The 9,999-nt window shown below is 41.3% G+C and overlaps 1 long non-coding RNA gene across 1 annotated transcript; it reads right to left on the bottom strand.

The window, feature by feature from the left end:
- Positions 1-919: 919 nt before the first annotated feature.
- LOC307017494 lies at positions 920-6,041 on the bottom strand. The gene is made up of 3 exons (XR_013802200.1): positions 5,909-6,041; positions 5,776-5,816; positions 920-980 (listed from the first exon to the last, which is right to left on the bottom strand). It is a non-coding gene; the product is annotated as an uncharacterized lncRNA (long non-coding RNA).
- Positions 6,042-9,999: the final 3,958 nt, after the last annotated feature.

Raw genomic sequence — 9,999 nt, 5'->3', positions numbered from 1 at the left:
ATTTACTTGCAGTGTTTCTTCTGTGTATCTGTTTTATTGTGTTGAACTGTTGGAGGAGCCTGTGACCTAAGGGGGGGGGGGGGGGGTAGGACACGTTTGATTCCTGTTTTGTTTAGATTGCCGTCGATGGGATTCATTCCATTTCAAAGTGCTGTTTGACGCAACAAAAACTCCACCTCTGAGGTGATTTGGGTTGAAATGGCCGTGTTCACAGTTTATCTGGAACCCATTGGTCGATGTTGGTGATTGACACGTCTTTTTTACCGTTAGAGCCAATAGAACCAAAGGGGGATTTCCACATACACACACACCTTACCATTGAGAAATGAGAGCTATGCGCACCATGGGCGTAGGAAGCATCTTGAATGTGGGGGGGACATTTTTAACGGGGGGTTTGAGGATCCCCCCACGAAAAAAGAAATAGATTTCCTTTATTCTGGTGCATTTTAACAGGTGGTTTGATACTTTTATGTGGCTATACTAGCATGAGAAAAATGGTGGGTACATTTTGTAATTTCATCCAGTAGTAAAGAAAATAAACATATTTGATTATTAATTCAGAGCCGTCTTTGAATTAATAAAAAGCAGTTTAAATGCCAATTTAATATTTGTGAGTGCATTGAGATATTGTTGTGGAGAGTCATGTATATATAAATCGCAAAATACATTTGTGAATCCTTCTGTGAGCATTTATTAATATTGAGACTGATCTGACTCCATACAGATGTTAAGTTCACCTAGGAATAGTATCATTGACTTACATTTTCAAATAAATATTGCTCTTCTGTCTATATTGGTCATATGATGCCCCTTGACTGAAATGTTTCCTGTTCAATATCCCCACTGATTTCCTTAATATTCTGGGATGAGAGTCCACATCACAATTTACTCTAAACTGTAATTTCCCTTTCATCACTCACCTCAGCAATGGACCTCTCTCCACTGTCCCTGTGTTCTGCCTCTGACTCACTCTCAAGCGCCTAGATGTCAAGAGAGGTGGTGAAGTGATCATTATTTATTGAGCAGTATACTCTTTCACATTGACTCATAACAAGTCATACTGAATGTAAATACAACTGACTCTAAAGTAAGTCCCAGTCTGTGACATTGGACATTTTGAAGACACAAAGTCCCAAGCAGTAGGTAGAATATTAGCTAGCCTATGTAATGTGCACGGAAAATAAATAGTTAACTGAATACTGGGATGGAAATTGCCTATAAGCACTCAGTAAAACATAAACACACACACAAATCTTCTGAATGATAAGAAGTATAATTAAAACATAATGCACATTACCATTTTGAGAGACAGTACCGAAGTTAAAGAATTCAGAAAATAATCTCTTATCGAACTGAGGCTCCAGTCAAACACACTGACTGCGTCTCTACAGTACATCGTGGTGTTTATGTACCGGACTGTAAAATATGAGGCATGTAATGCTTAAGTTACATAAAAGCAGACACCCTGCTATTTAATCTTGTTATTTACATTTATTTACAATTTCATGTTCACCAAGCTTCGTGACAAGTATCTACTGATATTTAGTTTGTGTGCTGTTATACAGTTTAACCTGTAGTTGGTGCTCTACACTAACATTGGCTAGAGGTCTGACGTTCTGGTTTGAGATAAGAGCGAAGAAGTCAAGGGAAGTGTTGCCAACTTGGCGACTTTGTCATTAAATTCGGCGGCTTTCCAAACCCTCCGGCTACTTATTTTTGTCAAAAGCGACTAACGACTAATTTAACGACTTGTACTGATGTTATTAGGGACTTTTCTGGTGTTTTGAGACTCACATATTGTTCTGCAGTTAACGAGCTGCCGTGAGCCCCTCAGCCCTCCCATAGTATTCGCAGGCGCGCAGACTCAAAGTTGCCTCCCGCAGCAGCTCAGCTGCAGTCAGAGCAGAGAGGAGGAGACAGCCACACTCTCTCGCGTCGAGACAGCTTCAGTCACTTAATCACCTCGTCCACTGTGTGTGTGCCTCTCTGTGACAACCTAAACATCCACGTAGGTCATCATGTCACAGTCTAAACCAGGGGTCTGCAACCATTTTGACCAAAAGAGCCATTTTGCTGCTTTTTCCCAAACATTTTTTTTGTCTGGAGCCGCAAAACATATTTCATAGCTTGATAGCTAATAAAGTTGTATTTATTGTTATATCAGACAAAAACTACAGTTTTCTTTGCATTTATTAGGCTATTTATTACATTATATAAAACTGTTAACCTCTAATAAGAAACAAAGAACTCCTATAAGGAGAATTAAAAACAATACACAGGCCTACTTTAAAATAAATTAAACACAGCACTTGGGGAGTCCTCTGCACATTCGAAGGAAAAATAAATATTATTAAAATGGACCCACTTTGAAATAAATAAAACATATAGCTGCACCCTAAAAATAGTTAAAGGTAGGGTAGGTAAGAATGGAGAAACCAGATCGAGTGGGCTACAATTTGAAAATACACTACCGGAAAAAATATGCCTCTTCCTTCAGACTTCCTCACAGAAACCCTCCTCCAACACACACTAACGCACACATGACCAATGAGCGCACGAGATACATTTGTGCACAGATGGGAGGCTGACAGGCTGACAGGCAGGTAGGCCATCCAGTTATTTTAGCCGGGCCGGCTCAGATGATTGGTCTTGCTTTTTACAGCGCTACGGCTTCCAAAGATCAATTTTTGTATGTATTTATTGTCAAAGCATTTAATATATTCATTGCTATCGGGATGTTAAGAGCATTCCATGGAATATAACAAAAAGTGTTTTCTGAAATAAATTACATACCCCATTGAATTATGACTGAAGATCGTCAGCTGTCTTCCTCTCCGTGTTGTTCCCGTTGTTCCTCGATACGTAAAGGCTGCGGTGCAGCACCTTTGACAACTTCTCTCTACATATCAAACATACCGGTAAACCAGCATCGTTTGCTGTGAAAGCATATAACTCTGTCCACACAGAATCCTGTGTTCCTCCGGTACTGTTCTTTGATTTATCCATAGTTCGCCCATCGAGTAGTGATGTGTCGGTCGCGAACGAGCCGATTCTTTTGAACGGCTCTTTGGTATGAACGAGGGGAACCGAGTCGTACTTGGTGAGAGCCGTTCTTGTTATCGTTCAATTGTAAGTCCGCACTCACTGCCTGCCAAAATCCACTCGCCTGTTAAAAAGCTTGATTTTGTTCCCCAAACGTATTCTGTGAAGACCCGCCCCTACTCTGATTAGTAGGTTTCAGCAGGAGGAGTGAGATGGGGTGGGTCTTCACGGAATACGCGAGAGAGAGAAGTCATAACAAGTGGTAGGCTACACTACAGGACAGGTAGACGACGTGTTTTTCGGATGGAAAATGAGCCAAACGCGAAAACGCAGCAGCATTTTGATGAACTTCAACCAAAAAAGCGCACTATTTGTAAAGGCAAAATATCCTTTAAAGCAGGGTCAACAAATGATCTCCATCGCCACTTAAAAACACAGTATCTAATATTAAGAGTTGCGTGAATTTCATTCAAGGCAAGGCAACTTTATTTACTTAACACATACGGAGGGTAAATTCAAAGTAGTACATTCACGGACATGAATGACATGGATATGGCGCCACCTTGTGTCGTGTTTACAAAGCAGATTATTGACATTAGGTCTGGCAATACAGTCAATCATTATCCTGGTGATTATTTCACAGACAAACCAAGTAACCCCGCCAAAAAAACGGCTCTTTTGAACGGCTCTTTGAAAGGAACGGAGCCATAAGATCCGGCTCCCTTCAAAGAGCCATAAATCCCATCACTACCATCGAGCCGGGGGTCAGGTTATTCACCCGCAGGAAAAGGCGCTCGCGCGGGACCGTAGCAGGATGTGACGCATATTTTAGTTGACCTAATTAAAACCGTTTTGTTTTTTATTTATGTGTCACAGTATCACCTCAAAATACAAGATACGAAACATTTTCAACCATGCAACAAAATATAAATTGTCCTACAAATACTTTAATTTTATTTCCTTCTTATTTTTGTCTAAGCTCAAGGGAGCCAGAGCAGAGGGCTTAAAGGGCCGCGTGCGGCCCGTGGGCCGCGGGTTGCCGACCCCTGGTCTAAACTGTATTCACAAAAGTACAGAAAGGAGTGGGAATCAAACCCTGAGTTTAAAGGATGGTTGAAGCCATTTATTGGAGATGACACACAGGCATACTATAGCCTATTGCCTTTATTGTAAGGGATATTTCTACTAAAAATGACAAAAACTATTTCTACTTTTTCTAATAGAGACATTTCTGATCTACTGTCGTCTGGATTTACTCTGGTGGTTTCAAGTTTTGATCCTTGAAGGGGGTGGAACGTTATTTTACCGCCATCACATGATATGCAAATTAGGCGATGACGTCATTTAGGGACTTCTGGCGACTTTTCGGACAGCCAATAGCTACTTTCCTTACTATGGAGTTGGCAACACTGGTCAAGGGATGGCCGGAACATTCCATACGCTAACGTGTGTGACTTCTTGTCATTTTTCTCAGGTGGGTAAACTGTCTAGAAATGCATAAATAATCAGTAAATGTTATAAAATGTTAACGGATCAACTCAGTAACGGTTTGGGAAAACTCAACATGGTTAATGAGCAATTAAATGGAATTTGAGGTATTTATGATAAGAAGTGCCAACTCTGGTTAGCATGTTAGCATGTAGCTTAGCTTGCGATGCATGCGCGAGTTAGCCGTTAGCTTGGTATTCTTTCATATTGTAGCTGGTTAGCGATACACGGTCGTGACGCAATGATATAATGCCTTTCGTTGTAATTTAATGTGGGCTTCAGAGAAATGTTGGTAGATGAATAGAAGAATTATCTAATGTTAATAGAGAAGTGTCTTACCACATGAATTCATTACAGAAGTGGCCTAGCCATGCTAGTAGTGTGTTGTATTCATGTAAAATGCTATTGTGGTTAACTAAGCACCTTGCTAAGGCTCATTGTAAATGTGTCATAAGTTATGAAGAACACTTATTGTGTTCTTGTTAATATGTGTAGCTTTATAAGGAATGAGTTTGTAATAGTTAACATGTGAATGAAACACTCAGAGTATGTGTAGTAACATGTAAGGTATATATGCACAATATAGAGATAAATCACTTATTGTGTAAAGAAAAGGGAATATTACACATGTATTTAAGTTGATTTATTTCAATTCAGAGTTTACTGTTTTAATTAATTCTATATGTGCTTGAGAAACCTAAAGAACTATGTTATTTTGAGAGATATAAATATATTTTATGATTTTGAATAAAGCAGAACATTCCATAAGCTAACGTGTGTGACTTCTTGTCATTGTTCTCAGCCGTCTCAGATCCCAATCCTGAGACCGGTAACATTTACATGAGCACAGTGAGATCGGGTTATTCATGTTCCCTGTTTATTACTATTATTACATGTTAGACGCTTTTATCCAAAGCGACTTACTCAATACTGTGGACAATCCCCACAGGAGCAATTTGGGGTGAAGTGTCTTGCCCAGTGACACAACGACATGCTGACTGCAGTGGGGTTTGAACATGTGACCCCCTGATTCCAACACCAAGGCTCTATCCACTGCGCAACACGCCTCCATGTTTACATGATAAATACTAGTAACCTGGCATTCCGATGCCTTTTCTCATCTAAACTATTCAGTATTTGTATCTCTCTATCATGAGATAAAGACGAAACTCCTCTCAAGAAGTGAGACGCTTTTGCCGCCGCCATCACTGTTAACTGATTAACTGCTACCAGCTGATGACTTACTTTCCTCTTCTTTGAATTTTTTTTTCTTATGTCCATGTTGTCTGGGGGAGAAAATATATCAAACAAAGAGATCGTCAGCTTTGATTTTCGCAGTTTTTAACAATGTCCTGAACACTTGGTGTGTGTGCCTTACCTCCGCTACCGGCATCGCTTCATACAACAGATCTGAGCTGTCCAACTATGACAACACTCCTTGAACATGCGCGCGCTATGGGAGAATCTGCCTTGGTACAAAGTAGCAGTGAAAACATGGTACGGAGTCTCATTGATTTGGGCATTCTCTCAATAAGCAAGTGGAATGGATTTGATAGTGAAGCACTGACCCAGCGCTCTACAAAGTGCGGCGAGTGGATAGACCGATTCACGGACATTCCACATGGTAAAAGTGGGGGGGTCTAAACTAATCATTTGAAAAAGTGGGGGGGACTTGTCCCACCCTCATATAATGGCTGCGACGCCCATGATGTGCGCACAGTTTTGCTTGAGAGCAAACCTATCTCTCGCTCTGACATCTTGAAACGGAAAAGCAGGTTTATTGCTTATGGATTATCAGAAATCGTTTCAAAGGGACACAGACACATTGGATTAACCAATGGATTAACTTCTGCAGCGTTTTTATCGTTTTAATGCCATTGAAGACCTCTTTTGTTAGGCTCCCCGAGAAGTGACTGGAGATGAGAACCCGCTATGCAAGTACTAAAACTGAGACAGTGGTGAAGTGTCAAAAAAAATTTTATTTTATCCACGACACTGGCAAGGAGTTGACGATAGAGGGGAGACGTGGAGCTGGGCTGACCAGGAGGGAGGGCTGGACATGGCAGGCAGAGCGGCTGGAGTATGTGGATCTGGAACAGGAAAAACAAGCAGGATTAGGAAAGAATTTCCTTTCACAAAAAGCATCAAAAAGTCACTAGGGAAAACACTAGTAGGCCTGGACGTTAGTTTACCACTGAAGAATAAACGAAGAACTGGCAAAATCTGAGGATGGGAACCAGGGTTTTAAGTGCAGGTGAGTAGTGGCAATCAGTGAGATGAGCAGCAGTTGAGGAGGTGAGTTGGCGGGAATCGAAAGTAGGACAGCCACGCCCAGCCAGGAAGACAGACACACAGACAAAACAAACACAGAAGGGGGAAAAGAAGGAGGAAGTACTGCAGATCCTCACAACTTGCTGTGGGGTAGCTTGACGTTTCATAGAGGGTGCTCAAACATTAAGGGTTTCCCATTAATGCACCAGCGCTACAGTTGAATTTTCTACTGCAACACTCCCCACGCACACACAGTGTACCCGCGACTGTTACAATGAAGCCTCGGTAATCAGCTCACGGCATATAGGTGTCAGAGACCCCACCTCCTCTAGGAGGGTCCTCACGTCCTCTAGTGGGGAAGATTTTTTTAAATATTGAAGTTAAAGGCATCGATCTGGTGCACTTTGAGAGCAAAATGAAGAGATCTATGGATACATCTCTCAACATACAGTAGGCCTACATATGAAACAGAACTGTAAACAGATTTTCTATTTCTTTATAGATATTTTACAAATCACTCCCCTTTTAAAACAAACCGTTTGAGATCCACTGAGATAACTAGACTAAAGTGAACTATCTAAACACTGAGAGTCCTTTACTTCACCTGAGCTGAGGTTATCTGAGACTCTCAGTCTGACAGGAGGAGAGAGTTCTCCCTCCACCTTGTTGTTGAAAAAGCTCCTTATATCCGTTAGCTTGGCTAGCTAGCACCAGATGCTAACCACAATGATCTCGGGTAGATACCCACCGGTGCGCTCTCTCTCTCGCTCGCTTTCGCACGCACACAAAATGGCTCGTGCCACACACACACAGAGCAGAGCTTGAATGAAACACAGACACCCAAAAGTAAGCTACTTGTACTCACGAGGCCTATTATGTGCAGAATCCCTCTCGCTTTCAGTTGGTTTTGATTGAGTGTCCACACATGGACATTTAAGGACTAAAAAACAATCCATTTGTCACTTTGCTGTTAGCAAATAATTTGGGGCTCCAGCTAACAGGAAGTCACTCAAGTGTCACAAAGTAATTTAGCCTATGGGTTGGTCAAAAATCGAATGGGTGCTGGCCATTGGCCTAATCATATAACCTGTGTTGGCTTTATGTTTTTGGTCAAACATTTGTTTGTTTCACATTTGCATTGATGTAATCAATAATTTTTCTGATTTAATTTAATAAAAATATTCATAACAATCCTCGAAAAAAAAAAAAATATATATGTCTTGGGGGGGCTTAGGGGTTGCTTTGGCAATCCTGGGGGGTGCTTCAGCACCCCCTAGCTCCCCCCTGGCGCCGCCCCTGGTTATGAGTGAGTTTCTGTGCAGTAATGCGTTAGAACTTTTCCACTTGTGGCTAATTCATAGGCAGAGCGTTAGCTTTGTGGGTTTAAAAAAAAAAAAAAAAAGATCAGTTAGCTGAGTTCCTTCCCGTTACATGGATATAAAACATTCGTAGTTTATTTAAGCAATCATACACGAGAGGCCGTTCTTTAACGTCATTATTGGTACGACAGTACTGCGGCAGGACCGAGGCGCTTATTTTACGATATTTCACAATATCGTAAAATCCTTTCATAATGTGGGCTAATTTGCTCCCAAACCTACGCTTTCTGCTTGAGTTAATCTCCGTCAGAAAGTAGTTCCTAGAAAGTAGTTCCCATGGTAACGATAGCCGATCAAACACTCCTGCTACCCCGCTTACAGTTATTGATATAATTATAGTAAATAATATATGTGACCTGCTCTATCGAAATCAGTCGCATTGACCCGAAGACAAATTTTGAGTTGTATACACTACTGGAAAGAGGATATTCCTAGCTTTCTAATGATATCAGGATTGTTTTTGTACTCCAAATATTAAGCGAAATATGTCACATTATATAATGACTGTCACCGAGTCATCATTTTGAGAAAAAGGCCTTTAAAGTTTTCTCTTCTCTGGAATCCATCGATCTGATTGGTTATTAGCAAATGAGCAAAATACTACGGAGGGAAGATATTTTCGTTTGGATTACTGGTCTGGGAGAAGCTCGCGAGTGTGTGTTTGTGTATACGTGTGTGTGTGTGTTTGTGTAATTTTGCATTTGTGTGTATTGCGTTCCCGGGGAAAACCCTCACGAGAAACACCGGCTGTTGTTATGTCTGCTGTGACGTTACATTACTCCGTTCTCCGCTTGTATTTATGCCGTTACAAGCTTAAAAGCTGTATTTATCATCTGAATTTGCCGAAACAAGTTTAATATTCTGAAAGCCAAGACTTTGTTTAATTGAAATCAGATGAAAACAAACTGTAACGGACCCTGCCGTGTTATTTATGATTACTCTACGCTTACATTCATAATGTCAGCCGGAGGGAGGGGGGGGCGGCGCTGCGGAACAGCAGATTGCTTGTCATCTTCCCTTTACAAGCTTAAAGAATGTATTTATCGTGTGAGTTTGGAAATAAAAGTTTCATATTCTGAAAGCCAAGACTTTGTTTGTTTAAAATCAAACAAAACACCCGAACCCCGAAAAAATAGTTTTTTACGCAAATCCACGTTTATTTTGAAATGAGCCGTTGCGACTTCCGACTGATTTCGATAGAGCGGGTCACATATTATTAACCAATTTATTGAAAACTATTTATTGAAAACAATTCTTGAATTAGGCTATTTAAATATCTGAGTAATCACTGTGTGGGATTGGCGGAACTAATCAAATCAGGCTGTCCATGGTGCTGAAACATTTTGGGTTCAGAATGAAGGTGGATGTTCATGCTGCCATTAAAAGTGCAATTCTTGAAACAGCTCTCCATGAACTCCATGCCAGACTTTTTTGCAGGTGGTGCTGTGGTGTTCACGGGTAGGAGTACGTTATAGGAAGAGCTTTCCTCCAGTGGCCATTTCATGGCGTGTCCCGGACCTGCAAAAAGCGCGTTGCTCCACATCTTTCATTTGTCTAGAGATACACGATGTAGGCTCATGGAAGTAGTTTTGGTAGGCTAGTGGGGCGTGTGTAGGCCACTGGATACATTGTGATTAGGCACGTTCTATTTGATCGTTGTTTGATCGTGGAATCAAACACGCCTATTGACCAATCAGAGAGCTTGCTCAAACCTATGTGTTATAGAATGAATATTAACCTCTTCTACACCGCACCCCCGATACGGGGGGGGGGGGGGGGGGGGGGGGGAACGTGTCATCTGCAGGAAACAGTGTCTGAG

The sequence above is a fragment of the Notothenia rossii genome (assembly GCF_949606895.1).
Source record: "Notothenia rossii genome assembly, chromosome: 8".
In the NCBI taxonomy this organism is placed as follows: domain Eukaryota; kingdom Metazoa; phylum Chordata; class Actinopteri; order Perciformes; family Nototheniidae; genus Notothenia; species Notothenia rossii.
Note: the sequence above shows the minus strand (reverse complement) of the source record. Positions and strands in the feature narration are given on the sequence as shown.